Here is a 27,534-nt window from a genome sequence, read left to right on the forward strand (position 1 = left end):
GCAGGCAAAAGCCTTGCTTCTTAATTCCATAAACAGAGAACTTGCCCATCTCAATCAGATTTCTGACTAAAAAAGGAAGGAAAAACCATCATAGTGATGACTCATTGTGTCCAGGACCAACAGATACCCTCCAAGAAAAACAGGAAGAAGACATTGACTCTTGAAAACTTTTATGGAGGGAAAACCCAGGGTATAAAAGAAAAAGAAGATGAAATTCAAACAAAATCAAAACCTTCCATAAAATGGAAATTGACCACAAGCTCTGGAAGAATTCAAATTGGAGCTTATCCAAAAGATGGAAGACTTCTGGCAAGAAAAATGGGAAATAATTCAAAGAGAACAACAGTCTGAGAGACAAGAACTCCCAATTGGAGAAACAGCTGGAAGACACAAAAAACAGGGTAGACCAAATTGAAAAGGAAAACCAGTCTTTAAAGACCAGAATTAGGCAACTGGAAGACAATGATCTTGCAAAACAGTCATAATTAATAAAGCAAAGTGAAAAGATTGACAAATTAGAAGAAAATATAAAATAGCCACTGACAAGGTGACAGATCAGGAAAACAGAGGAAGGAGAGACAATTTGAGAATCATTGGTGAACCTGAAAATCCAGTAATGAACAGAAATCTTGACACCGTACTATGAGAAATCATCCAAGAAAATTACCCTGATGTTCTTGAACAAGGGGGCAAAATAGACATTGAAAGATTTCATAGAACACCCTCCATAGTAAATCCCCAAAAGACAACTCCCAGGAATATAATTGCCAAATTCCAAAGCTTGCAAACTAAGGAGAAAATTCTACAAGAAACCAAAAAGAGAAAATTCAGATACCAAGGAGCACCAATCAGACTCACACAAGACTTGTCAGCTTCCACACTAAAGGATCGCAAGGCCTAGAACACGATATTCAGAAAGGCAACAAAACTGGGTCTTTAACCAAGAATCACCTATCCATCAAAACTGACTATATACTTGCAGGGGAAAGTATGGTCATTCAACAAAATAGAAGATTTCCAAGTATTTGTAAAGAAAATATCAGAACTCAGTGGAAAGTTTGATATTCAAACACAAAGAGTAAGAGAAACATGAAAAGATATGAAAGAAATATGAAAAAATGTAAAAAGGCGAAAAATGATTTTTTTATTCAAACTGTCTTCTATAAGGGCTACAATTAGATCAAATTATATATTAATATATGGAGAAGTATTATTTGTAACTCTCAAAAATTGCATTCATTATTATAGTAATTAGAAGAATCACTCATAGGGAAAGATTGGGGCATTAAGATGATATAGCCATAAGATGATATGAAAAAAAAAGAAAAAGGGTGGGGGGGAATTGATGATGGTACCAAGAGATACTAGAAGAAACAGAAATAAAATAAATAGAATACTCTTTTTCACACAAAGATAAATATGAGAGGGGGAGGGGAAGAATTCTCTTAAAAGAAGGAGAGGAAAAGAGTGCTAATATGTAATACTTAAACCTTACTCTCAGTAAAATCAGTTCTGAGAGGGAAGAGAACTGAGTTTACTGAGAGTAAGGTTTAAGTATTATATATTACACTAAAAGAGAGGGGAGGGAAATTAACAGACCCTATTAAAAAAACAAGAGGGGAACAAAAAGCAAGGGGCCAGAAAGGGAAGGGCCATATCAAGGCATATGTAAAGAAAGTGGCATATCAAGGGAGGGGATTAGGGGGATTGATTAAAAGTAAATCACTGGTTTAAAAGGATATAGCAAAGGAAGAAAGGACAGAACTAGGGGAGGGTATCAAAATGCTAGAGAATTCACAAGTGACAATCATAACTTTGAACATGAATGGGATGAACTCACCCATGAAAAGCAGACGAATAGGAGAGTGGATTAGAATCCAGAATCCTACCATATATTGTCTACAAGAAACACACCTGAAGCATGTAGATACTCACAAGGTCAGAAGTAAAGGTTGGAGTAAAACCTTTTGGGCATCAACTGACAGAAAGGTGGCAGGAGTTGTAATCAAGATATCTAGACAAAGTCAAAGTAAAAATAGACCTGATGAAAAGGGATAGGGAAGGTAAATACATCCTGATAAAAGGGAGTATAGACAATGAGGAAATATCACTAATAAAAATGTATGCATGAAATGATATAGCACCCAAATTTCTAATGGAGAAACTAGGAGAATTGAAGGAGGAAATAAATACTAAAATTATAATAATGGGAGACATATACTTACCACTATCAAATTTAGATAAATCAAATAAAAAATAAATAAGAAAGTGGCAAAACAGGTGAATGAAATCTTAGAAAAATTAGAGTTAATAGATATATGGAGAAAAATAAATAGGGACAAAAAGGAATACACCTTCTTTTCAGCAGCACATGGTACATTCACAAAGATTGACAATATACTAGGTCATAAAAATATGGCATACAAATGCAGAAAAGCAGAAACAATCAATGCAACCTTTTCAGATCATAAGTCAATAAAAATAATGATCAGTAAGGTTACATGGAGAGCCAAATAAAAAAATTAATTGGAAATTAAATAATATGATTCCTCAATAACTATTAGTTAGAGAACAAATAATAGAAAAAATTAATAATTTCATTCAAGAAAATGACAAGGATGAGATATAATTTCAAACCTCATGGGATGCAGTCAAAGAAATTTTAAGGATAAAATTCATATCCTTGAGTTCATATATTAACAAATTAGGGAGAGCAGAGATTAATGAATTGGACGTGCAAATCACAAAACCTGAAAGCAAACAAATTAAAAACCCCCCAGAAGAAAACCACATTAGAGATCCTAAAAATTAAGGGAGAAATTAATAAAATAAAAAATGATAGAACTTTTGAACTAACAAATAAGACTAGCAGCTAATATTCTGAAAAAACAAACAAAATAGACAAAGTACTGGTGAATCTAATTAATGAAAGTAATGAAGAACCCGAAATTAACAGTATTATAGATGAAAAGGGGAACCTCACCTCCAATGAAGAGGAAATTAAGGCAATCATTAAAAACAATTTTGCCCAATTATATGATAATAAATATGCCAATCTAGGTGATATGGATGAATATTTACAAAAATATATATTGCCTAGATTAACAGAAGAAGAAATAGAGTTCTTAAGTAAACCCATATCAGAAAAAGAAATCCAACAGGCGATCAAAGAAATCCCTAAGAAAAAATCCCCAGGGCCTGATGAATTCTCAAGTGAATTCTATCAAACATTCAAAGAACAGCTAATCCCAATACTATACAAACTATTTGACATAATAAACAAAGATGGAGTTCTACCACACAGAATAGTATAGATGTCAGATCTTTAGGAAGGGAAAGATTTTAAAACCAACAAGACTTAGAAAGAGCCACAAAATGTAAAATAAATAATTTTGACTACATCAAATTAAAAAGGTTTTGTACAAACAAAACCAATGTAACCAAAATCAGAAGGGAAATAACAAACAGGGAAACAATCTTCAAAACAAAGGTCTAATTATTCAAATTTACAAAGAGCTAAATCAATTTTACAAAAAAAATCAAGCCATTATCCAATTTATAAATGGGCAAGGGACATGAATAAGCAATTCTCAGTCAAAGCAATCAAAACCATTAATAAGCACATGAAAAAGTATTCTAAATCTCTGATAATCAGAGAAATGCAAATCAAAACAACTTTGAGGTATCACCTCACACCTAGTAGATTGGCTAACATGACAGCTATGGAAAGTAATGAATACTGGAGTGGATGTGGAAAAATTGAGACATTAATTCATTTCTGGTGGAGTTATGAATTGATGCAACCATTCAGGAGGGCAATTTGAAACTATGCCCAAAGGGCGCTAAAAGACTGTCTGCCCTTTGACCAAGCCATAGCACTGCTGGGTTTGTACCCCCAAAAAGATAATAAGGAAAAAATATGTGTACAAGAATATTCTTTGCTGCACTCTTTGTGGTGGCCAAAAATTGGAAAATGAGGGGATGCCCTTCAATTGTGGAATGACTGAACAAATTGTGGTATATGTTGGTGATGAAATACTATTTTTCCGAAAGGAATAATAAAGTGGAGGAATCCCATGGGAACTGGAACATCCTCCAGGAAGTTATGCAGAGTGAAAGGAGCAGAACCAGAAGAACAATGTACACTGAGACTGATACATAGTGGTACAATCAAATGATATCGACTTTTCCATCAGTGGCAATGCAGTTATCCTGAACAACCCAGAGGGTTACAGTAGAAAAAAACACTATCCACATTCAGAGGAAAAACTGTGGGAGTAAAAGCACTAAAGAGAAGTAACTGCTTAATGACATAGTTCGAAGGGGATATGATTGGGGATATAGACTCTAAATGAACTTCCTAGTGCACATACCAACAACATGGAAATGGGTTCTGATCAAGAACTCATGCAATACCCAGTGGAACTGCACGTCAGCTATGGGAGGGGGAGGGGGATGGGAGTGAGGATTAGAAAATGATTTTTTGTAACAAAGGAATAATGTTTGAAATTGACCAAATTAAAAAAAATATTACAAGAAGTTTCAGAAAAACTCTGGTATACATATATGATGTGAAGTGAGCAGGACCAGGAAAACATTGTAGACATTAATAGCAATAGTGTAATGATGACCAGCTGTGAAAGATAGCTGTAATGATCAAGACAACAATGCAACACAATTCCAAAGACTTCATGAATAAAAAAGCTATCATCTCTAGAAAGAGAAAATTGATGGACTCTGAGTATAGATGGAAGCATACTTTTTATTTTTTTTTCAAAATGGCTAATATGGAAATAGGTTTTGCATGAAATCAAGTGTAGAATTGATAGCATATTACTTGGCTTCAGAGAGAATTTAAAACTGCAAATTAAAAAAAAACACTAATGTTAAAAATTAAAGTGAATTTAAACTTAAAAACATTAAAGGATATATGTGAGCAGGGATGTCCTGGAGCCTGCTCTGACTTATAAGATCCAACTGTTAAATTTTCTGGGTGAACACTTAAAATTTGGAATTTGGTAAATTCTTCAAGTCAGGGACTGACTTATTGTTTTGTTGGTTGCTTAAACTTAAAAAAGTACAGAAAGTATTAATCTTTCACATGTATATTATTCTCCCAGAGAATCAGTTGTTAAATATTTGTGAGCTCAACTTTGTATATTATTAATTTAACAAGGATGAGGAATATACTAACCAGATACTACTCTGGCACCCTTGTATTATAAAAATAAAAGAAGGAAAACTTCTTAGAAATTGGGTAGAGGAGGCAGAGTCAAGATGGTGGCCTAGAAGGAGCAGAAGTACAGACCTCTGAATACCATTCCTTACAGATCACAAACTGAATGCTCCTAGGGGACTGAAAATCAAACCTAACAACATGACAGAGCCAAGGAACCCTCCTGCTGGACTCAATTCAAAAGGTACCCTCCCCAATCCGGATTTTGAGAACACCTGGGTTTAAGGGGAAGGCAGAAGGAAGGTCCCAGGACCCCTCCCACCACCCACCTAGAGTGCTGAGACTCCAGGGGCAGTGGGAACCTCTGGGCTAGCAAAGGTACTGGTCTGGAGGCTGTACTTTGCGGGCAGGGCTGTGCCAAGCTCAGAGTGTCGAACACAGATGGGGGGAAGGAGCTAGAGAGGGAGCATAGAGCTGACAGCCTAGATGGAGCTGTGGAGATCCTCCATATTTGCTCCAGACTTCCAGGAGATGTTGGCCTCAGAGCACACCCAGACCAACTCAGCTAAACTTAATCCCATCAAAAGTCTTCAGAACTCAGGGAAGCTGAGGCTCCACACCACTCCATCATTGACTGCTGGACTTTAATCCAATCAAAATCCCCCAGAGTACAGGAAATCTCAAACCCCCAACAACCCTCCCCCAGAGACTGTACTGAGAGATCTTCTGTTAAAGCTCCAAAAGTGGAGACTGAAAGAAGCCCCCAAAATAAAAAAAAAAATGAGAGGAGCAAGAGCACAGACAAATACAGGGAGCAAAGAAGGGGTGAATATGAGCAAAAAAATAGAAAAAGAGGAAAATGATTACAATAGATAACTTCTATACAGCAAACAAAACAGAGGGGTAGGGATCAGCAAATGATAAATTGAAAATCCCAGCAAATTGGATACAGGCTGTGGAAGAACTCAAAATGCAATTCAAAACACAATTAAGAAAAGCTGAAGACAAAAGATAAGTCTTCTGGAAACAGAAAATAGTGTCTTGATAGCCAAAATCAACCAGCTTGAAAATGAGGCAAAGGAGATGAAAGATGAGGTAAAGAGGATGAAAGATGACCTCCAAAGAAAATCAGACCAGAAATAGATGGATGACCAAAAAGCAGTCTTTTTTTTTTTTTAAACCTTACCTTATGTCTTGGAGTCAATACTGTATATTGGCTCCAAGGCAGAAGAGTGGTAAGGGCTATGCAATGCGGGTAAAGTGACTTGCCCAGGATAACCCAGCTGGGAAGTGCCTGAGACCATATTTGAACCTAGGACCTCCTGCCTTTAGGCCTGGCTCTCAATTCACTGAGCTATCCAGCTGTCCCCGAAATCCAATCTTTAAGAACCAGAATGCAACAACTAGAATTAAATGACCTCACAAGGCAGCAGGATACTATAAAACAAAAACAAAAAAATGAAAAAAATTGAATAAATATGAAGCATCTCATTCACAAAACAGACGATTTAGAAAATCATTCGAGTAGAGACAATTTAAGAATCATTTGTCTACCAGAAGACCATGTCAAAAGAAAAAAAGCCGAGACACAATACTACAGGAAATTATTCAAGAAAACTGCCCAGATATTCTAGAACAAGAGGGAAAAGTGGAGATTGAAAGAATCCACAGATCAACTCCTGTACTTATTCCCCAACTGACAACACCCAGGAATGTTATAGGCAAATTCAAGAACTATCAGACCAAAGAAAAGATATTACAAGCTGCCAAGGAGATGTCATTGCTGTCTATTTTTTCCTTCAATTCTCCTAGTTTCTCCATTAGAAATTTTGGTGTTATATTATTTGGTGCATATATGTTGATTAGTGATATTTCCTCATTATCTAAAGTCCCTTTTAACAAAATATAATTACCTCCCACATCCCTTTTAATCATGTCCATTTTTGCTTCAGCTTTATCAGATATCATGATTGCAACTCCTGCCTTCTTTCTATCAATTGAGGCCCAGAAGGTCTTACTCCATCCTTTAATTCTGACTTTGTGGGTGTCTACCCGCCTCATGTGTATTTCTTGAAGACAACATATGGTAGGGTTTTGGACTCTAACCCATTCTGCTATTTGTCTATGTTTTATGGGTGAGTTCATCCCATTCACGTTCAAAGTTATGATTGTCACTTGTGGATTCCCTGGCATTTTGATATCTTCCCCTAGTTCTGACCTTTCTTCTTTAGCTCTAACCTTTTAATCCAGTGATTTACTTTAAATCAGTCCCACTTGTCCCCTCCCTTGATATGTTTCCCTTTCTAGCCCCTCCCTTTTAGATTCCCTCCCCCTCCCTCCTCTCCTTCCCTCCCTTTTTATGTTCCCTCCCCCCCCCTTATTCCCCTTGGTTTTCCCTTCTCCCTACCCTTGTTGGGTAAGATAGAATTCAGGATCCCAATGGATCTGGATATTTTTCCCTCTCAGAGTTGATTTCCCTGAGGGTAAGGTTTAAGTAAAAACTCTTCCTCTCATTCTTATAGGAGTTTTCTTCCCCTCCCTTTCCCGTGTGAGTCTTTGTTTGAGAAAGATTATTCTATTTGATTTTTCTTTTCCCCCTATTTACACATTATATTTTCTATATGTTAATATATATATAGATTGATATAAATGTAGTCCTTATACAAGAGAGTTTGAATAAAAGAAAAGATAACAATTTTCTCCTTTTCCCTTTCCTTCATATATACCTTTTCAGGTATTCCATGCTCTTTGTTTTTCGATATCGAACTTTCCACAGAGCTCTGGTCTTTTCTTTGCAAAAACTTGGAAATCTTCTATTTTGTTGAATGCCCATACTTTCCCTTGGAAGTATATAGTCAATTTTTATGGGTAGCTGATTCTTGGTTGAAGGCCCAGCTCTCTTGCCTTTCTGAAAATCATGTTCCATGCCTTATGATCATTCAGAGTGGAACTTGCAAGGTCTTGTGTGACCCTGATTGGCATTCCTTTATATCTAAATTGTCTTTTTCTGGATTCTTGTAGGATTTTTTCTTTTGTTTGAAAGCTTTGGAATTTGGCAATTACATTCCTGGGAGTTGTTTTTGGGGGATTTAGTGTAGAGGGTGTTCTGTGAGCTCTGTCAGTGGCTGTATTGCCCCCTTATTCTAGAATCTCTGGGCAATTTTCTTTGATTATATCTTGTATTATGATGTCGAGTTTGGTGTTTATTTCTGGCTTTTCTGGAAGTCCAATTATTCTTAAATTATCTCTTCTTCCTCTATTTTCCAATTCTGTCACCTTGTCAGTGAGATATTTTATGTTCTCTTCTAATTTCTTGGTCTTTTGGCTTTGCTTTATTGATTCTTGCTCTTTTCCCTGCTCATTGTCTTCCAGTTGCCTAATTCTGACCTTTAAAGCCTGGTTTTCCTTTTCAGTTTGGTCAAACCAGTTTTGTAGTTGCATGAAATTCTTTTGCATTAATTCCCACTTTTCCTGCCAGAAGGCTTCCATCTTTTTGATCATTCCCAATTCAAATTCTTCCTGATTTTGTGGAGTTTCCATTTCCTTTGGACGGTTTCAGAGGATTTGCTTGTGTTTCCTCTTTCATCTCCTCTGTATTTTGTATTTTTGTTCCATAAAATGTTTCCAAAGTTGCCCCCTTCTTCTTGTTTTTCTTGTTGTTTTTAGGCTTTTCTGTGCTGTTTTCCATCTATATCTGAATGAGGGGGGTTGGCTCTTCTTTGATCAGTTTTGTGTTCAGTGGCTTTAGCCCCAGGCAAATTGTTTGTCTTCACCAGGAAGCCAGAAATTGCTGGTGTTTAGGTGTTTTGGTGTTACTGTCCTCCTCAGTTCCCTCCTGATGCTTCTCCTTTGCCTGACTTCTACACTCTGAGCCTGGCTTGGCACTCTCTGCGAGGTGTTTCACTGCCTTTGTTGGTCATCTGAGGCTGCACTCTGAGGAGGAGGGGCCATGGCTTTCCAGAGCTCTGAGGGCTGGTGATAGGATTAACTTCAACTGGGTTGGGTTGAATGTGCCCTGAGGCAGGGACCTTCCTTGAGACTCAGATGGAAGGATCCAGCCAGGGGGCTACAGGCTCCCTCCAATCTCTCTCTGTTTCCCTGCTTTCTGTGTTGGGTGCCCCCTCATTTGGATCAGTTTGTTTTCAGGTTGTGGCCTTCAGAATAGCAGGCCCTGGGGCATTTTTGCCGGCTCTGAGGTTCCCTCTGCTGCCTCGGATTTAGCCCTCTGGGTTGGGGGGGATGGGTCCTGGGACCTTCCTTCTGCCTACCCCTTAGATCTGAGTGATCTTAGGTTCTGGCTTTTGGGGGGGCATACCTTTTGATCCAGGTCCAGGTCCAGGTCCAGGAGGAGGAGAGTTTCCGGGGTCTATTCTGTTGTTTGTTTTGAGTTTCTGTGCCCTAAGAGCATTCAATTTGATATCGGTAAGGAAGGGTTTCTGGAGGTCTGAACTTTAGCTTTCTCTAAGCCGCCATCTTGACTGGAAGTCTAAAAGAAATGTTAAAGAAACAAATGGGAGTAAATTTATATGTCACAAAGAAGCTCAATACACTGGAAGGGTAAAGAGGTTGGAGATAGGAAATACTCAACTCTTATGTGCTTTGAAATTGACCCAGAGGACTTCCGGTTAAGATGGCGGCTTAGAGAAAGCTGAAGTTCAGATCTCCGGAAAACCCTTCCCGACCGATCTCAAACTAGAAGCTCCTAAGGCGCCGAAATTCAAAACGATCAACAGCACAGACCCTGGGAACCCTCCTCCTGGACCTGGACCCGGTTCAAATGGTACGGCTCCCCTTAAAAGCCAGAACCCAAGATCCCTCGGACCTCAGGGGTAGGAGTGCAGAGTCCAAGGCTCCCGGAAGCGGCAGCCGCGCCGGGCTCAGAGAGCAGGGTCTGAGGAACAACAACCCTCAGGGTCTTCTACCCAAGTCCCAGTCCTGGTGAAAGTTACTGCCTGGGGCTTCCGCTGCAAAGAGCCGGTAGGTCCGGGTGAAAGTTACTGCCTGGGGCCTCCGCTGCAAAGAGCCGGTCGGTCCGGGTGAAAGTTACTGCCTGGGGCCTCCGCTGCAGAGAGCTGGTCAAAACAACAGCAACCCTCAGGGCGGGCAAGACAGCCTCACGGGCTGGATCCTGCTATCCAAGTCTCAGTGAAAGTCTGTGCTCTCGGAGCTTGGGGAAGCGGCAGCCCATCCCCCCGCAGGCCGACGAAACAGCCTCACGGCCAGGGATTCTGAAGGCAACTTCCGGAAATCGAGCCAGGGGGAGAGTGTGGCCTCGTGGTCCGACCCTTCCATTCCAGTTCCAGTGAGGCATATTCAGTTTAACCCAGGGAACGCTCATAGAACCAACATCTGCCCAAGACTAAAGCCTCTGATCACCAGACAAAGACAAGAAAAGCCAATCCTCCACGTTCAGAGATGACAAATTCCACAGAAGCACAGAAGCCCCAAAATACCAAGAAAAATAAGAAGAAAGGGGCGACTCTGGACACATTCTATGGAGCCAAAATACAAAATACAGAGCAGATAGAAGAAGATATACAAGAAAATTCTCCAAAATCTTCCAAAGGAAATAGAAACTCTCCACAAACCCATGAAGAATTTGAATCAGAAAGGACCAAAAAGATGGAAGCCCTCTGGGAGGAAAAGTGGGAAATGATGCAAAAGAAATTCACGCATCTACAAAACCAGTTTGACCAAACTGTAAAAGAAAACCAGGCTTTAAAGCAAGAACTAATAAAGCAAAGCCAAAACACCAAGAAATTAGAAGAGAACATAAAATATCTCACCGACAAGGTGATAGATCTGGAAAACAGGGGGAGAAGAGAAAATTTAAGAATAATTGGACTCCCAGAAAAGCCAGAAATAAACACCAAACTGGACATGGTGATACAAGATATAATCAAAGAAAATTGCCCAGAGATTCTAGAACAAGGGGGCAATACATCCACTGACAGAGCTCACAGAACACCTTCTACACTAAACCCCCAAAAGACAACTCCCAGGAATGTAATTGCCAAATTCCAAAGCTATCAAACAAAAGAAAAAATCCTACAGGAAGCCAGAAAAAGACAATTTAGATATAAAGGAATGCCAATCAGGGTCACACAAGACCTTGCAAGTTCTACGCTGAATGATCGTAAGGCATGGAACATGATCTTCAGAAAGGCAAGAGAGCTGGGTCTCCAACCAAGAATCAGCTACCCAGCAAAACTGACTATATACTTCCAAGGGAAAGTATGGGCATTCAACAAAATAGAAGACTTCCAACTTTTTGCAAAGAAAAGACCAGAGCTCTGTGGAAAGTTTAATACCGAAAATCAAAGAGCAAGGAATACCTGAAAAGGTAAATATTAAGGAAAGGGGAAAAATGTTATCTTCTTTTACTCAAACTCTCTTCTATAAGGACTACATTTATATCAACCTATGTATACTAATATGTGGGGAAAATGTAATGTATAAATAGGGGGTAAAGAAAGACCAAATAGAATAATGGTTCTCACACAAAGATTCACAGGGGAAGGGGAGGGGAAGAAAACTCCTATAAGAAGGAGAGGAAGAGAGGGGGGGGGTTACTTAAACCTCAATCTCAGGGAAATCAACTCTGAGAGGGAAAAACATCCAGATCCATTGGGATCTTGAATTCTATCTTACCCAACAAGGGTAAGGAGAAGGGAAAACCAAGGGGGGGAGGGGGAGAGGGAGAACAAAAAGGGAGGGAAAGAGAGGGGGGAGGGGGAGGGAACAAAAAGGGAGGGACTAAAAAGGGAAACATCAAGGGAGGGGACAAGGGGGACTGATTCAAAGTAAATCACTGGACTAAAAGGTAGAGCCGAAGAAGAAAAGGTTAGAATTAGGGAAGGCAATCAAAATGCCAGGGAGTCCACAAATGACAATCATAACTTTGAACGTGAATGGGATGAACTCACCCATAAAACGTAGACGAATAGCTGAATGGATTAGAATCCAAAACCCTACCATATGTTGTCTTCAAGAAACACACATGAGGCGGGTTGACACCCACAAGGTCAGAATTAAAGGATGGAGTAAGACCTTCTGGGCCTCAACTGATAGAAAGAAGGCAGGAGTGGTAATCATGATATCTGATAAAGCCAATGCAAAAATAGACCTGATCAAAAGGGATAGGGAAGGTAATTATATTTTGTTAAAAGGGACTCTAGACAATGAGGAAATATCATTAATCAACATGTATGCACCAAATAATAAGCACCCAAATTTCTAATGGTGAAACTAGGAGAATTGAAGGAAGAAATAGACAATAAAACCATACTAGTGGGAGACTTAAACCAACCATTATCAAATTTAGATAAATCAAATCAAAAAATAAATAAGAAAGAGGTAAAAGAAGTGAATGAAATCTTAGAAAAATTAGAATTAATAGACATATGGAGAAAAATAAATAGGGATAAAAAGGAATACACCTTCTTCTCAGCACCACGTGGCACATTCACAAAAATTGACCATACATTAGGTCACAGAAACATAGCACACAAATGCAAAAAAGCAGAAATAATGAATGCAGCCTTCTCAGATCACAAGGCAATAAAAATAATGATTAGTAATGGTACATGGAAAACCAAATCTAAAACCAATTGGAAATTAAACAATATGATACTCCAAAACCGTTTAGCTAAAGAAGAAATCATAGAAACAATTAATAATTTCATCAAGGAAAATGACAATGGCGAAACATCCTTTCAAACCTTTTGGGATGCAGCCAAAGCGGTAATCAGAGGCAAATTCATATCCCTGAAAGCTCATATTAACAAACAAGGGAGAGCAGAGATCAATCAATTGGAAATGCAATTGAAAAAACTCGAAAGCGATCAAATTAAAAACCCCCAGCAGAAAACCAAATTAGAAATCCTAAAAATTAAGGGAGAAATTAATAAAATCAAAAGTGATAGAACTATTGATTTAATAAATAAGACAAGAAGCTGGTACTTTGAAAAAACAAACAAAATAGACAAAGTACTGGTCAATCTAATTAAAAAAAGGAAGGAAGAAAAGCAAATTCACAGCATCAAAGATGAAAAGGGGGACATCACATCTGATGAAGAGGAAATTAAGGCAATCATTAGAAATTACTTTGCCCAATTATATGGCAATAAATACACCAATTTAGGAGAAATGGATGAATATATACAAAAATACAAACTGCCTAGACTAACAGAAGAGGAAATAGAATTCTTAAATAATCCCATATCAGAAATTGAAATCCATCAAGCCATCAAAGAACTTCCTAAGAAAAAATCCCCAGGGCCTGATGGATTCACCTGTGAATTCTATCAAACATTCAGAGAACAATTAACCCCAATACTATACAAACTATTTGACATAATAAGCAAAGAGGGAGTTCTACCAAACTCCTTTTACGACACAAACATGGTACTGATTCCAAAACCAGGCAGGTCAAAAACAGAGAAAGAAAACTATAGACCAATCTCCCTAATGAATATAGATGCAAAAATTTTAAATAGGATACTAGCAAAAAGACTCCAGCAAGTGATCAGAAGGATCATTCACCATGATCAAGTAGGATTCATACCAGGGATGCAGGGCTGGTTCAACATTAGGAAAACCATCCACATAATTGACCACATCAACAAGCAAACTAGCAAGAACCACATGATTATCTCAATAGATGCAGAAAAAGCCTTTGATAAAATACAACACCCATTCCTATTAAAAACACTAGAAAGCATAGGAATAGAAGGGTCATTCCTAAAAATAATAAACAGTATATATCTAAAACCAACAGCTAATATCATCTGCAATGGGGATAAACTAGATGCATTCCCAATAAGATCAGGAGTGAAACAAGGATGCCCATTATCACCTCTACTATTTGACATTGTACTAGAAACACTAGCAGTAGCAATTAGAGAAGATAAAGAAATTGAAGGCATCAGAATAGGCAAGGAGGAGACCAAGTTATCACTCTTTGCAGATGACATGATGGTCTACTTAAAGAATCCTAGAGATTCAACCAAAAAGCTAATTGAAATAATCAACAACTTTAGCAAAGTTGCAGGATACAAAATAAACCCACATAAATCATCAGCTTTTCTATATATCTCCAACACAGCTCAGCAGCAAGAACTAGAAAGAGAAATCCCATTCAAAATCACCTTAGACAAAATAAAATACCTAGGAATCTATCTCCCAAGACAAACACAGGAACTATATGAACACAACTACAAAACACTCGCCACACAACTAAAACTAGACTTGAACAATTGGAAAAACATTAACTGCTCATGGATAGGACGAGCCAATATAATAAAAATGACCATCCTACCCAAACTTATTTATCTATTTAGTGCCATACCCATTGAACTACCAAAATACTTCTTCACTGATTTAGAAAAAACCATAACAAAGTTCATTTGGAAGAACAAAAGATCAAGGATATCCAGGGAAATAATGAAAAAAAACACATATGATGGGGGCCTTGCAGTCCCAGACCTCAAACTATATTACAAAGCAGCAGTCATCAAAACAATTTGGTACTGGCTAAGAAACAGAAAGGAAGATCAGTGGAATAGACTGGGGGAAAACGACCTCAGCAAGACAGTATACGATAAACCCAAAGATCCCAGCTTTTGGAACAAAAATCCACTATTCGATAAAAACTGCTGGGAAAATTGGAAGACAGTGTGGGAGAGACTAGGAATAGATCAACACCTCACACCCTACACCAAGATAAATTCAAAATGGGTGAGTGACTTAAACATAAAGAAGGAAACCATAAGTAAATTGGGTAAACACAGAATAGTATACATGTCAGACCTTTGGGAGGGGAAAGGCTTTAAAACCAAGCAAGATATAGAAAGAATCACAAAATGTAAAATAAATAATTTTGACTACATCAAACTAAAAAGCTTTTGTACAAACAAAACCAATATAACTAAAATCAGAAGGGAAACAACAAATTGGGAAAAAATCTTCATAGAAACCTCTGACAAAGGTTTAATTACTCATATTTATAATGAGCTAAATCAATTGTACACAAAATCAAGCCATTCTCCAATTGATAAATGGGCAAGGGAAATGGATAGGCAGTTCTCAGATAAAGAAATCAAAACTATTAACAAGCACATGAAGAAGTGTTCTACATCTCTTATAATCAGAGAGATGCAAATCAAAACAACTCTGAGGTATCACCTCACACCTAGCAGATTGGCTAACATAACAGCAAAGGAAAGTAATGAATGCTGGAGGGGATGTGGCAAAGTAGGGACATTAATTCATTGCTGGTGGAGTTGTGAACTGATCCAACCATTCTGGAGGGCAATTTGGAACTATGCCCAAAGGGCGACAAAAGAATATCTACCCTTTGACCCAGCCATAGCACTGCTGGGTCTGTATCCCAAAGAGATAATGGACACAAAGACTTGTACAAAAATATTCATAGCTGCGCTCTTTGTGGTGGCCCAAAACTGGAAAACGAGGGGATGCCCATCAATTGGGGAATGGCTGAACAAACTGTGGTATATGTTGGTGATGGAATACTATTGTGCTCAAAGGAATAATAAAGTGGAGAAGTTCCATGGAGACTGGAACAACCTCCAGGAAGTGATGCAGAGCGAGAGGAGCAGAACCAGGAGAACATTGTACACAGAGACTAATACACTGTGGTATAATCGAACGTAATGGACTTCTCCATTAGGGGCGGTGTAATGTCCCTGAACAACTTTCAGGGATCCAGGAGAAAAAAAACACCATTCATAAGCAAAGGATAAACTATGGGAGTGGAAACACCGAGAAAAAGCAACTGCCTGAATACAGAGGTTGAGGGGACATGACAGAGGATAGACTCTAAATGAACACTCTAATGCAAATACTATCAACAAAGCAATGGGTTCAAATCAAGAAAACATCTAATGCCCAGTGGACTTACGCGTCGGCTATGGGGGGTGGGGGGGAGGAAAAGAAAATGATCTATGTCTTTAACGAATAATGCTTGGAAATGATCAAATAAAATATATTAAAAAAAAAAAAAGAAATTGACCCAAAGAGGGAAGAACAATCCAATTCACTGGAGCAGAGAATTGATTTGCACCCTATAAGGGAGTAGAAGGGTAATAAATGGACTGGTGGGGAGGAAAGCAGTATAAGGGAGGGAGAAGGTGGGACTGTAATTTTAGGAAGACTACAAGGAAAATAAGGGAGGAATATGATGGGAGGGGGGTAGAAAGAGAAGTAAAATTATTGTAACCAAGGAATAATGTTCTAAATTGACTAAATAAACTTATTTAAATGCAAAAAATATAAAATAAAATAAAACAGTGCCAATAAAAAATATGGGAGATCCTGTGTTCAAATTTGACTTCACACACTTCCTAGCTGTGTGAATTTGTGCAACTAACTCCACATTGCCTATTTCTTACTGCTCTTCCTCCTTGGAACCAATACACAATATTACTTCTAAGAGAACTTATGGGTTTAATTTTTTTTCAACCTATTGTGTGAAATTCAGGCACTGTAACAAATATTGGGGAATAGATTTAAATATACTTGAGGAGAGTCTCCTTGCATTCTATCTAATGATGCTACATAGAAGACATCCTATTTTGTTTCAGTAGCTTTTCTAAGGTGAAAACCACAACTAAGATTTGCTGGCATTTCATGACCAATCAGGGCATGACTAGTCCCAGTAAAACAGCATTGTTATAGCAGAGCCTAGAGCAGAATGATTTTTTAGTGGGACCTTTTAAATCTTGATTTTTCTTTCCAAATTGCTTTAATGTGATGCTGTGTATGTAACATGGCTTTAAAAATAAGAATAAAAAAGAAATTAAATGTGTCTCAGTATTTTGCCTGCAACTACATTTTTTCCATGATATTTTATTGATGTATTTCAGGTGATGACTTTTATTTTTTTTTATATTTGTGTAAAAATAATGAATGTAGAATAACCTTATCACTTACTTGTTTATTTGGGAACATAAGTGTTTAATAATTTATTTGTATTTGGTTAACATGAAAAAAAAGAAGTTGGGTGGATCCTCAATTTAATATAGTATATATGAAAGAACAAGAGCAAAAATCTCAAAGGATGAATTTCAATGTTTTATAATCTTAAATGATAGAAGGAATATCAACACTGATGAAATCACAGATCAACTGAACTACTCTAATGAATATTATCTCTCTTAGACAAAAGTCCAATTTGGTCCTATTAAAAAGTTATTATTAAATTAGGTTCCTAAGGTCTTGTTCAAAAAACTAAATTTTCTGGCTGCTTGCATTTTTTTCTCCTTAACATGGGAGTTCTGGAATTACGCTATAATATTCTTGAGACTTTTCATTTAGAAATCTCATTCTGGAGGTGATTGGTGAACACTTCCTATTTTTATTAATCCTCTTTGTTCTAGACCATAAGGATAGGTTCCTTGACAATTTCTTAAAATATATCTAGGTTTGTTTTTAGATTATGGCTTTCAGTTACTCCAGCTATTATTAAATTATATCTCCTTGATCTAATTTTTAGGTGACTTGTTTTTCCAATAAGAAATATCACAATTTCTTCTATTTTTTATTTTTTTTATTTTGTTTTATTGTTTGTTTCTTGATGTTTCATTGAGTCAGTAGCATTCATTTTCTCAATTCTAATTTTTAAGGAATTATTTTTTTTTGAGCTTCTGAATGTCCTTTTCCCATTTGAACACTTCTATTTTTCAAGAAGTTTTCTTCAGGAATATTTTGTATCATTTCCCATTTTTGTGCTTCCCTTACCAAACTGCAGACTTGACTTTCATGCATTACTCTCATTTATTTTCCCAATTGCTCTTCTCTCTAATGAAAAATGTAAAGTCCATTTTTACTCCTTCTGAAATTCTTGTCCCTGACTCCAATTCACATTTCTCTTGGAAATTTCACTTGTAACCATTTTGACATTATTCTTTTTAATATGTGTGCCATCATCTTCCCTTTCATCATAACTTTTCTATAGTTAGGCTCTGTTTTTTTAAATTATTTTTTCCAATTAATTACGTAAATTTCCACTATATATTAAAGTTGTGCTCTGTTCCTGGATTGAAGAAGGTACTGTCCCAAGCTACATCTTGTGGGGCTTCTAACTTTGCTTCTAGTTTGCATGAGTCTTGGGGTCTATCTGCTGTCTTGTATTGGTGGGGGACCTTGTGGCAATCTTGCAACAGTGGTTGTAATGGAATGCTAATGGTATAAGAAATGATGAGCAGGATGATTTTGGAATAACCTGGGAAAATCACTTATCTTCTCAGGGAAGGAGTAGGAATAGGGGAGTATAAGAGAAGGAAGGTAGTAAGGAAGGAGAGAATTTGAAATTAAAAAATTTAAAAAATGAATGTTAAAAATTGTTTTCAAATATAACGAGAAAAAATAAAATGTAATGTTAAAAAACTAAAAGTGAAGTAGCTGGTGATTATTTTATAAGTATATATATATATGTATACATATATATATATATATATACACATATAAAAGAAACCATTAATTTTTGAATATTTTTCACCAAGCTAGAAAGATTTCTCATATATTCCTTATATATGACTAGGGAGTATTGTATATTTGTCATCTAATGACAAACCTGCTTAAATTCAGAGGAATCAATTATCAAATTTATTTGGCTGATCAGCCATCAACTGTTTTTTCCAGAGTTTGATATTGTACCTCTGTGTTCTGTTATATATATATATATATATATATATGCATATATCATATACATTTATGTGCAGATATAGGCCTAAGTTCCATCTTCTTTTGGTCATATGCATAGTCTTATCCTTATAATAAAGGATGTATCTATATGACAACTGTTTATGATTGGTAACAGTTATTTAAAACATATATCTTTCCCTTAGTGAAAAATCCATTGTAATACATTATAAATCCTAGTGATGTTAAGCCAGTAGTAGAAGTATGGCATTTTTATTGATAAATATTATATACATTTTTGTGCTTTTTAAATGGACATGTAAGTACATTCATACTAGATTATATATGTTCTTTTTTCAAAATATTTTTTATTTATTTTTATTAAATGTTTCTAAATTACATGTAAAATTATGTGTATTTTTTAAAATGAGCTCCAAATTCTCTCCATCACTTCCATCTAGTCTCTCCTTGAGAAAGTGAACCATTTAATATTGATTATATGTATGCAGTCTTGCAAAACATATTTCCATATTAACCATGTAGTAAAAGAAGACCAAAAAAAAAAAAGAAAAAAGTATGCTTTCATCTGCATTCAAACTTCATCAATTCTTTCTCTGGAGATCATCATGTGATTTTATCACAACTTATTCAAAATTATCTTGGGTAATTGTAGTGATTAGAATAGATGTCATTTCTTATAGCACAAGAGTATCCCATTATAATCATATTCCAATTCATTCAGTCAAACACAATTGATGATCTTTCCCCCAATTTCTAATTCTTTGTCACTACAAAAAGAGATTCCATAAATATTTTTATATATATACATTTTCCTTTTTCTTTGATCTTTTTTGGGGTGTAACCTTAGAAGTAGTTTTGCCAGGATAAAGGGTATGTACAATTTTAATCCTCTTTCGGTACAGTTCCAAATCATTCTCCAGAACAGGTGAATCAGTTCACAACTCCACCAACAGTGCATTATTATCTCAGTTTTCCTACATCCTCTCCAACATTTGTCATTTTCTTTTCTGTCCTATCAGTCAATCTGATGTGTTTGGGGTAGTACCACAGAGCTGTTTTAATTTACATTCCTCTTATCAAGAGCGATTGATTTAGAACCTTTTTTCATGACTATAGCTTTGATTTCTTCTGAAAATATATCTATATATACTTTGACCATTTATGAACTCATAGATGGTTCATATTATTATAAGTTTGACTCTTTTCTCTATATATTTGAGAAATAAGGCCTTTATTGAGAAACTTGCTATAAATTTTCTTTTTCTTCTAATTTTACTTGCACTTGTTTTGTTTTGTTTTGTTTTGCAAAACCTTTTTAATTTAATGTAATCAAAATTGTCCAATTTACATTCCATAATTTCCCCACCCCCTGTTTTGTCATACATTCTTCCCTTCTCTGTTTATCTGACTGGTAAAATATTCTGTTTCTCTAATTTGTTTATGATATAACCCTTTGCGCCTAAATCATGTACACATTTTTTCACTTTATCTTGATATACAATGTGGGATCTTGGTTTATATCTTGTTCCTACCAAACTCCTTTCTAGTTTTTCCGGTATTTTTTTTTTTAAAGAGAGTTCTTTTTCAAAAAAATCATGAATCTTTTGATTTACTAAACATGAGGTTACTGTGGTAATTTACTAATGTGTATCATGTCCCTAATATTTTCCACTCTATTCTAGCCAGCAATAGATTGCTTTGATTAGCATGTTGTAACACAATTTGAGATCTGGTACTGCTAGGCTACCTTCACATTTCAAAATTTTGACTTCTTTGGTATTCTTAACCTTTTATTCTTCACGTTGACTTTTGTTACTAGTTTTTTTCTAGATCTCTATATTTTTTTGGTACCTTGTACTGAATAAGTAAATTAAATTGAACTGATGTTTCTATTTTATTTCTTTGACCTACCCATGAGCAATTAATATTTCTCTGGTTGTTTAGAAATGAATTCATTTTAGTTATGTTTTGTATTTGTATTCATTTAAATCCTAATAGTAACATATAGTTATTCTAATCTTGAATAATCCCAGTATTCCTGTTGTAAATCTTGCCTAATCTTAAATGATAAGCTTTGCGATAAAGTGTTATAATTTTCTTGTTGGTATTCTATTTATAATTTTTGCAACAATATTCTTAAGGGAAATTAATTCATAGTTTTGCTATTGGTTTTTCTAATGTAGGTATCAGAACTATATTTGTATTGCAAAAGGAACTTGATAGATCTTCATTGACATTTTTTTCAAATAGTTTATTTGCTGTTGGAATAAATTGTTCTCTAAATTATCGGTAGAATTTATCTTTAGGTCCATCTGGTCATGGGAATTTTTTTCTTCATTTCATCAACTTATTTCTTGTTCATTTTATGGCTAGATTTATCTAGTTCTGAGAGGGAAAAATTAAGGTCTCCTACTTATATGTTTTACTCTTTCCTTATCAAACTCATTAACTTTTTCCTTTAATAATGTCGATGTTCTGCCACTTGATGCATATAAGTTTAATATTCCTATTTATTGTTCCCATTGCTTCCTTAGTCCCTAGTTGAGTTTAATAGATTCACCTCCAGTCTTTTATTTTTACTCTGTGTATGTTTCTCTGTTTCAAATGTTTCTTGTGAAGAACATATTCTTTGATTCTTGTTTTTAAGCCATTCCAATATATGTTTTCATTTCATGGATAAGTTCATACAATTGACATTTACAATTAGGATTACTAACTTTTCCTTTGTTCATCCTTTTCTCTCCCTCTTTTAAATGTGTCCCTCTTCAAAAGTCTGTTTTGCTTCTCATTGCTGCATTCCTTAATCTCCCTTCCCTTCTATCAGCACACCTCACCTCTTACTCTCTTTTCCTCTTACTTACATAAGAGGTTCCTGTACTTGAGTATGTATGTTATTCCTTCTTTGAGACAATTCTGATGAGAGTTAAATTCAAGGATTGCCTGCAATCTTACAATTTTCTCTGCCATTGTAGAAGTCTTTCCTTGTGCTTCACAGGTGAGATAATTTTTTTCCTGTTCTTCCTCTTCTTCCCCTTTTCATAGTGAATCCTTTCCCCCCCTCATTTCCTTATTTTATTTTATCTTCAAATCATCCTTTCATAGTCAACTGACTATGTATATTCCTTCTAACTACCTTAATGATAAAAAAAATTTTGAGTATTATAAGTATCATCTTTGAATGTAGGAAAGAAAACAGTTTAAACTTATTGAGTACATTATGATTTTTCTTTCATGTTTACCTTCATTTGTTTCTCTTGAGTCTTATATTTAAAAGTCAAATTTTATTATTTAGTTCTGGTCTTTCTATCACAAATGTTAAAAATATTTTTTCATTAACTATTTATTTTTTGTTCTAATTGATTATAGTCACTTTTGCTGGGGAGATGGTTCTTCATTGTAATCTCAACTCCTTTTCTTTCTAGAATATGATATCCCAACTTCACCAGTACTTTAATATGGAAGCTGTTAAATCTTGAGTGATCATGAATGTGACTTCACAATATTTGATTTGTTTCTTTCTGGCTGTTTGCAATGATTTTACCTTGACTTTGGAGCTCTGCGATATGGCTATAATATTCCTTATAGTTTCACTGGGGGATTTTTTTTTCAGTAAGTCATTGTTATATACTTTAAAATCCATTTTACATTCTGGTTCTAGGATATTAGAACATTTTTCTTGATAATTTCTTCACACACATATAATATGCATAGGATTTTTTGTTGATCATGGCTTTCAGGTGGTTAAATAATTATGAAATTATTTCTTCATGATCTATTTTCAAGGTCAGTTGTTTTTTTTTCCAAATGAGAAACCTCACAATTTCTATTTTTCATTCTTTTCATTTAAAAAAAAAATCATTTCTTGATGTGTCAAGTCTCCACTTCACATTTTAAATTATTTTTCAGTGAAGTTTTGATACCTCTTTTTATATTTTGTAATCCTTCTTAAAAAATAAAACCCTTACTTTTTTCTTAGAATCAATAGTAAATATTAGTTTTAAGACAGAAGGGTCTAAGCTCTAGGATATTGGTGTTAAGTAACTTGCTCTGTATTACACAACTAAGATGTGCCTAAGGCAAGATTTGAACAAAGGATCTCTCATCTTCAGCCCAGGCTCTTTATCCACTGAATCACCTAGCTTCCCCTCAAATTCTGCTTTTTTTTTCTTAAAGGAGTTCTCTTCAATGGATTTTTATTCTTCTTTTACCATTCGGCCAATTTTGTTTTTAAGACATTATTTCCTTTATTATTTTTCATGCTTCTTTTACCAAACTGCTGATGATCTTTTCTTAATTTTCTTACTTTGCTCTCTTTTCTTTTCCTCATTGCCTATATATTTTCTATTTCCTATATTTCATTTATATACTTTTTGTGTTCTTCCAGAAATTAAAAAAAATTATATGTTAATACAATTTTAATAATCATCTTCTGGCATTTTTATACATGTTTTCTTGCTCCCTTACACCTATTCCCCTCCCCAAGATGAGGGCTGTGTTATCACATAACACATATTTTCATATTTATCATGTTCTGAAAGAAGATAAAAATCACTTATAGTAGAAAAATATTCATGAAGGAAACAAAGTGAAGAATCTTATATGTCAAACTTTGTCCAAACTCTGTCATTTCCTTCTATGGCAGAGAATAGTCTTTTTTGGCATGATTGTCTTAGAGTTGTTCATGATTCTTGAATTACTGATAAAAGTTAAATCATTTTCAACTGATTATTCTATATTATTGCTCTTACTGTTTATAATGTTCTCATTCTTCTCAATTCATTTTTATCACTTCATATAAAAATTTTCATGTTTGTTTTGTGAACAACTTGTTCATTATTTCTTATGGAGCATTAGTATTTCATTACAAATGTGTACCAAAATTTATTCAGTCTCTCCTCATTTTCCAGAAATTCTGGTTGGGATTGTATCCAATTCACATTTTTAATTTAAGACTTTGTCTATAGTTTGTTTTTTTAAAACCCTTACCTTCTGTCTTGGAATCAATACTATATATTGGTTCTAAGGCAAAAGAGTGGTAGTGGCTAGTGTGAACCTTAAAAATTCCCCATTGGAACTATTCCCCATTTTAAACAATGAAAGTACTTAGATTAGGAATGTGAAAACTCTGCTCCACCCCTACTTAAGCCTGCTTTAGGGGAAAAAAACTCCTTGCTGAACAATGAAAAGTACTTAAACCCATACTTAAGCCATGCCTATTTTGGGACTAATACAAAAGGGTGCTAAGTACCTATAAAGGTCAAGCAACTTGTGAATTTGCAAGGAACAAAGAGGTGAGAAACTTACTCAGAGCTTTCCTAGTGTGAATTACTCAAAATTTTACAGCTTCTTAGGTGTGAACTAAGAATGGTCGTCCTTTGAAAATGGTCTGTCTACTGTGATTGGTAGATGGGAGAACTTAGGGGAGATGACATAGGAGAAAATTCCCTATATAAGGACAGAACCAGTCTCTTGAAGAGAGTCCCTAACGAAGCTGTTGGGAGAGAGCTCTGGAAACAGGCTCTTGAAGGCAGTCTCTTGAGTCACTCAGAAGAATTCCTCTCTGGAGAAGGATGTCTGACTGAACTGGTGTCTATATTCTTGCTTGGACAGATCTTGTGGTGAGTGATTAAGGACTGACTGATCTCTCTCTTAAGACTCAGGTCTAGGCCATGTTGGTTTAAGGTCCTTCATACTTATTCCTTTCTTATTCTCTCTCTCTTTCTTTAATTCCTCATTGTATTAATTAAAATCTCTATAAACTCAGTTGACTTGGGTATATTAATAATTGGGAATTTTTCCCTGGTGACCACCTTATATTGATTAAAAACAAGACACTGTCTTGAAACCATATTTTCAGTGGTCACAATTTAAACCATCCACTCTTTTATCTACTACAACTTAAGTCTTCCACTATTTTAATCGCTACAGTTTATGACAACCAACTATTTTAACTCTTACACTAGGCAATGGGGGTTAAGTGACTTGCCCAGGGTCACAAAGCTGGGAAGTGTCTGAGGCTAGATTTGAACCTAGGACCTCCTGTCTCTAGGCCTAGCTCTCAATCCACTGAGCTACCCAGCTGCCCCCCTTTGCCTATAGTTTTGATAACATTGAAATTTTTTTTAGGTTTGTGTCTTTATTTTCCCTATCAATTTATTAACTAATTATAGTCAGGTTATTTTGGTTGTTTTTGTTGTTTTCTTTTTCCAGGCTATTTCTTTACTTTTAACTTTATTTTTAAGGTGTTTTATACTCCCAGTTTGGAGGGGGAACTTTCTTAAACTTCAGGTATTTGGTGCTTCTATTTTCAGAGTTAGTTCTGGGTGTCTTCTAGTTTTGATTTCTTCCATAGTAGAATAATTTAAGGAGATGTGTGGTCATTGCTCTCCTGGCCTGCACTCTGGTCTTTACCCAGAGAGAGATCTGGTTACCCCATTTAGCCACAAGTGCTACCATTCCTTTTGCACCTGGAACTGTGAATAACTCCTCTGCTCTCCTGTGATCACAAGTGCTAGTACTCCTTTTTGCAATGAAACTGAGACCAGGACTTTTGTTCACTCATCAGTGATCACAACTACTTTTCTCTACCCTAGAACTAAGATCAGGAACTTGTATTCCTGAAGCTAAGAATTTTTGCTTCTCTTCACCCTGCAATTGCAACATAGAACTATGTATTGTGGAATGTTCAAGCATCCTAAATACAGTGCTAGAAGAGGGTCTCCTATAATTTCTTTCTGATCAAATGACAAGCTCCAGTATTGTTTCTGTGCTGAGAGACTGAAAACCCACTACTGATGTTGCTGCTGCTATTGTGTCTATCACCAAGCAAAACTACTGGCATTGTCATTGAATGACTTGCACTGTGCTTTGAGCTCAACCATCATGTTGGTATGCTAGACCTTTCCTGTTGAACTCCTGAGCTGTCTTGTAAGAAAAAATTGTTTTATTCTGAGCTTTTGCTGGCTTCACTATTCAATTTGAGGCATTATTTAAAAGTTATTTTGCGGGTAATATTGGGAGAGTTCAGGAAAATTTCCTTCTCCACTCCACATCTTGACCTACCTATATGAAAATATGCTTTCTTTATATATTTTAGTGTAGCACCAGATGCCCTCACCATCTTACCCCCTTTTTTAAAACCTTACCTTACATCTTAGAAACAATACTGTGTATTGGTTCTAAGGCAGAAGAGTGGTAAGAGCTAGGAAATGGGGGTTAAGTGATTTGCCCAGGAACACATAGCTAGAAAGTGTCTAAAGTCAGATTTGAACCTAGGACCTCTCATCTCTAGGTCTGGCTCTCAATCCACTGAGCCACCCAGTTGACCCTTTACCTTTTAACTATTGAAATAGCTTCCTTGTTGCTCTTCCTGCCTCAACTTTCTCCCAATTTCAATTTATCTTACACTCAGCTGTCAAACTGATCTTCCTATTAAACAGTCTGACTATGAAATGAACCCATTCAGTATCCTCCATCTGTTCCCTTTTGCTTTAATGAACAAATATTAAATGCTGTATTTTTCCTTTTAAAGCTCTTCATAATCTGGGCTCATCTGTCTTTTTGGGCTCCCAGTTTTCACCTTACTTCCAACATCAAACTATGAGATTGAGAGTTGATGTCTTTACTATTTTTCTAATATTACTTTGTGCCTTTTCACTGGTCATCTATCCTCCTTGCCTGGAACACTTTTGCTCCCTAACTGTCTTCAAATTTCATCAACTTCCTTCAAGCTTTAGATAAATTTCTACCTTCTGCAAGAAATTTGTTGAGTCCTCCTGAATCTTAGTTCTTTCATTTTCCATCTACTCATTTTTCTATAAACCATCCTCTCTCTCTCTCTCTCTCTCTCTCTCTCTCTCTCTCTCTCTCTCTCTCTCTCTCTCTCTCCATCTCTCTCTCTCCCTTCCTCTCTCTCTCCCTCCTCCTCCTCCCTCCCTCCCTCCCCCTCTCTCTCTTCTTGCTCTCTTCTCTCATTCTCAGTCTGTCTTTCTCACATTTGTACATAGTTTTTCCCCCATATTTTCTTCCCAATTACTCTATGAGCTCCTTCAGAGAATTTAATGTTTTGTAGTTAACTTTTATTTATATCCCTAGTGTTTAGCACTATGCCTAACATTAGTAGGCCTTTAATAATTAGTAGCAGAATCTAAGAATAACAATAATTGGCATACCAACTAAATTAGGGGCCAAAGCACAAAACTAATTGCTACAGCAATTCCATTTCCTTCCAGCCTCTGGAGTCAATAATTCTGTTTTAGTGATTCCAAAGTCTTAGGTTGAAACATTGGCTTTTATACTGACTACTGTGAATTTTAGATTTACTCCACCCTGCTTACTCTAACAAACAGGAATGTATACACCCTTATTTAAGGATTAGGTGTTGAGAGTATGGCCCAAGACAGACATGTGCTAGTGAATGACAAATCAGAAACAACTGACAGACCCCCTTGGCTGTCTTAAGTCAAGCTTAAGCTACCATTGGTACACGTGAGACATAGGAAGTCATGTAAAAAATGGTCTATATATTTCTCATCACTTCTTTTCTCCAGGCTTTTTTCATGGGGACGTGGCTCTGGCTCTCAGCAATTGACAGAGGCGTCTTGATGATTGCAGCTATTGTCTGGGTTTGGCAGTGAGCACCCTTGATATAGTCCTGGGAGAAGCTTAATAGTGTG

The sequence above is a fragment of the Monodelphis domestica genome, chromosome 4 (genome assembly GCF_027887165.1).
Source record: "Monodelphis domestica isolate mMonDom1 chromosome 4, mMonDom1.pri, whole genome shotgun sequence".
Classification (NCBI taxonomy): domain Eukaryota; kingdom Metazoa; phylum Chordata; class Mammalia; order Didelphimorphia; family Didelphidae; genus Monodelphis; species Monodelphis domestica.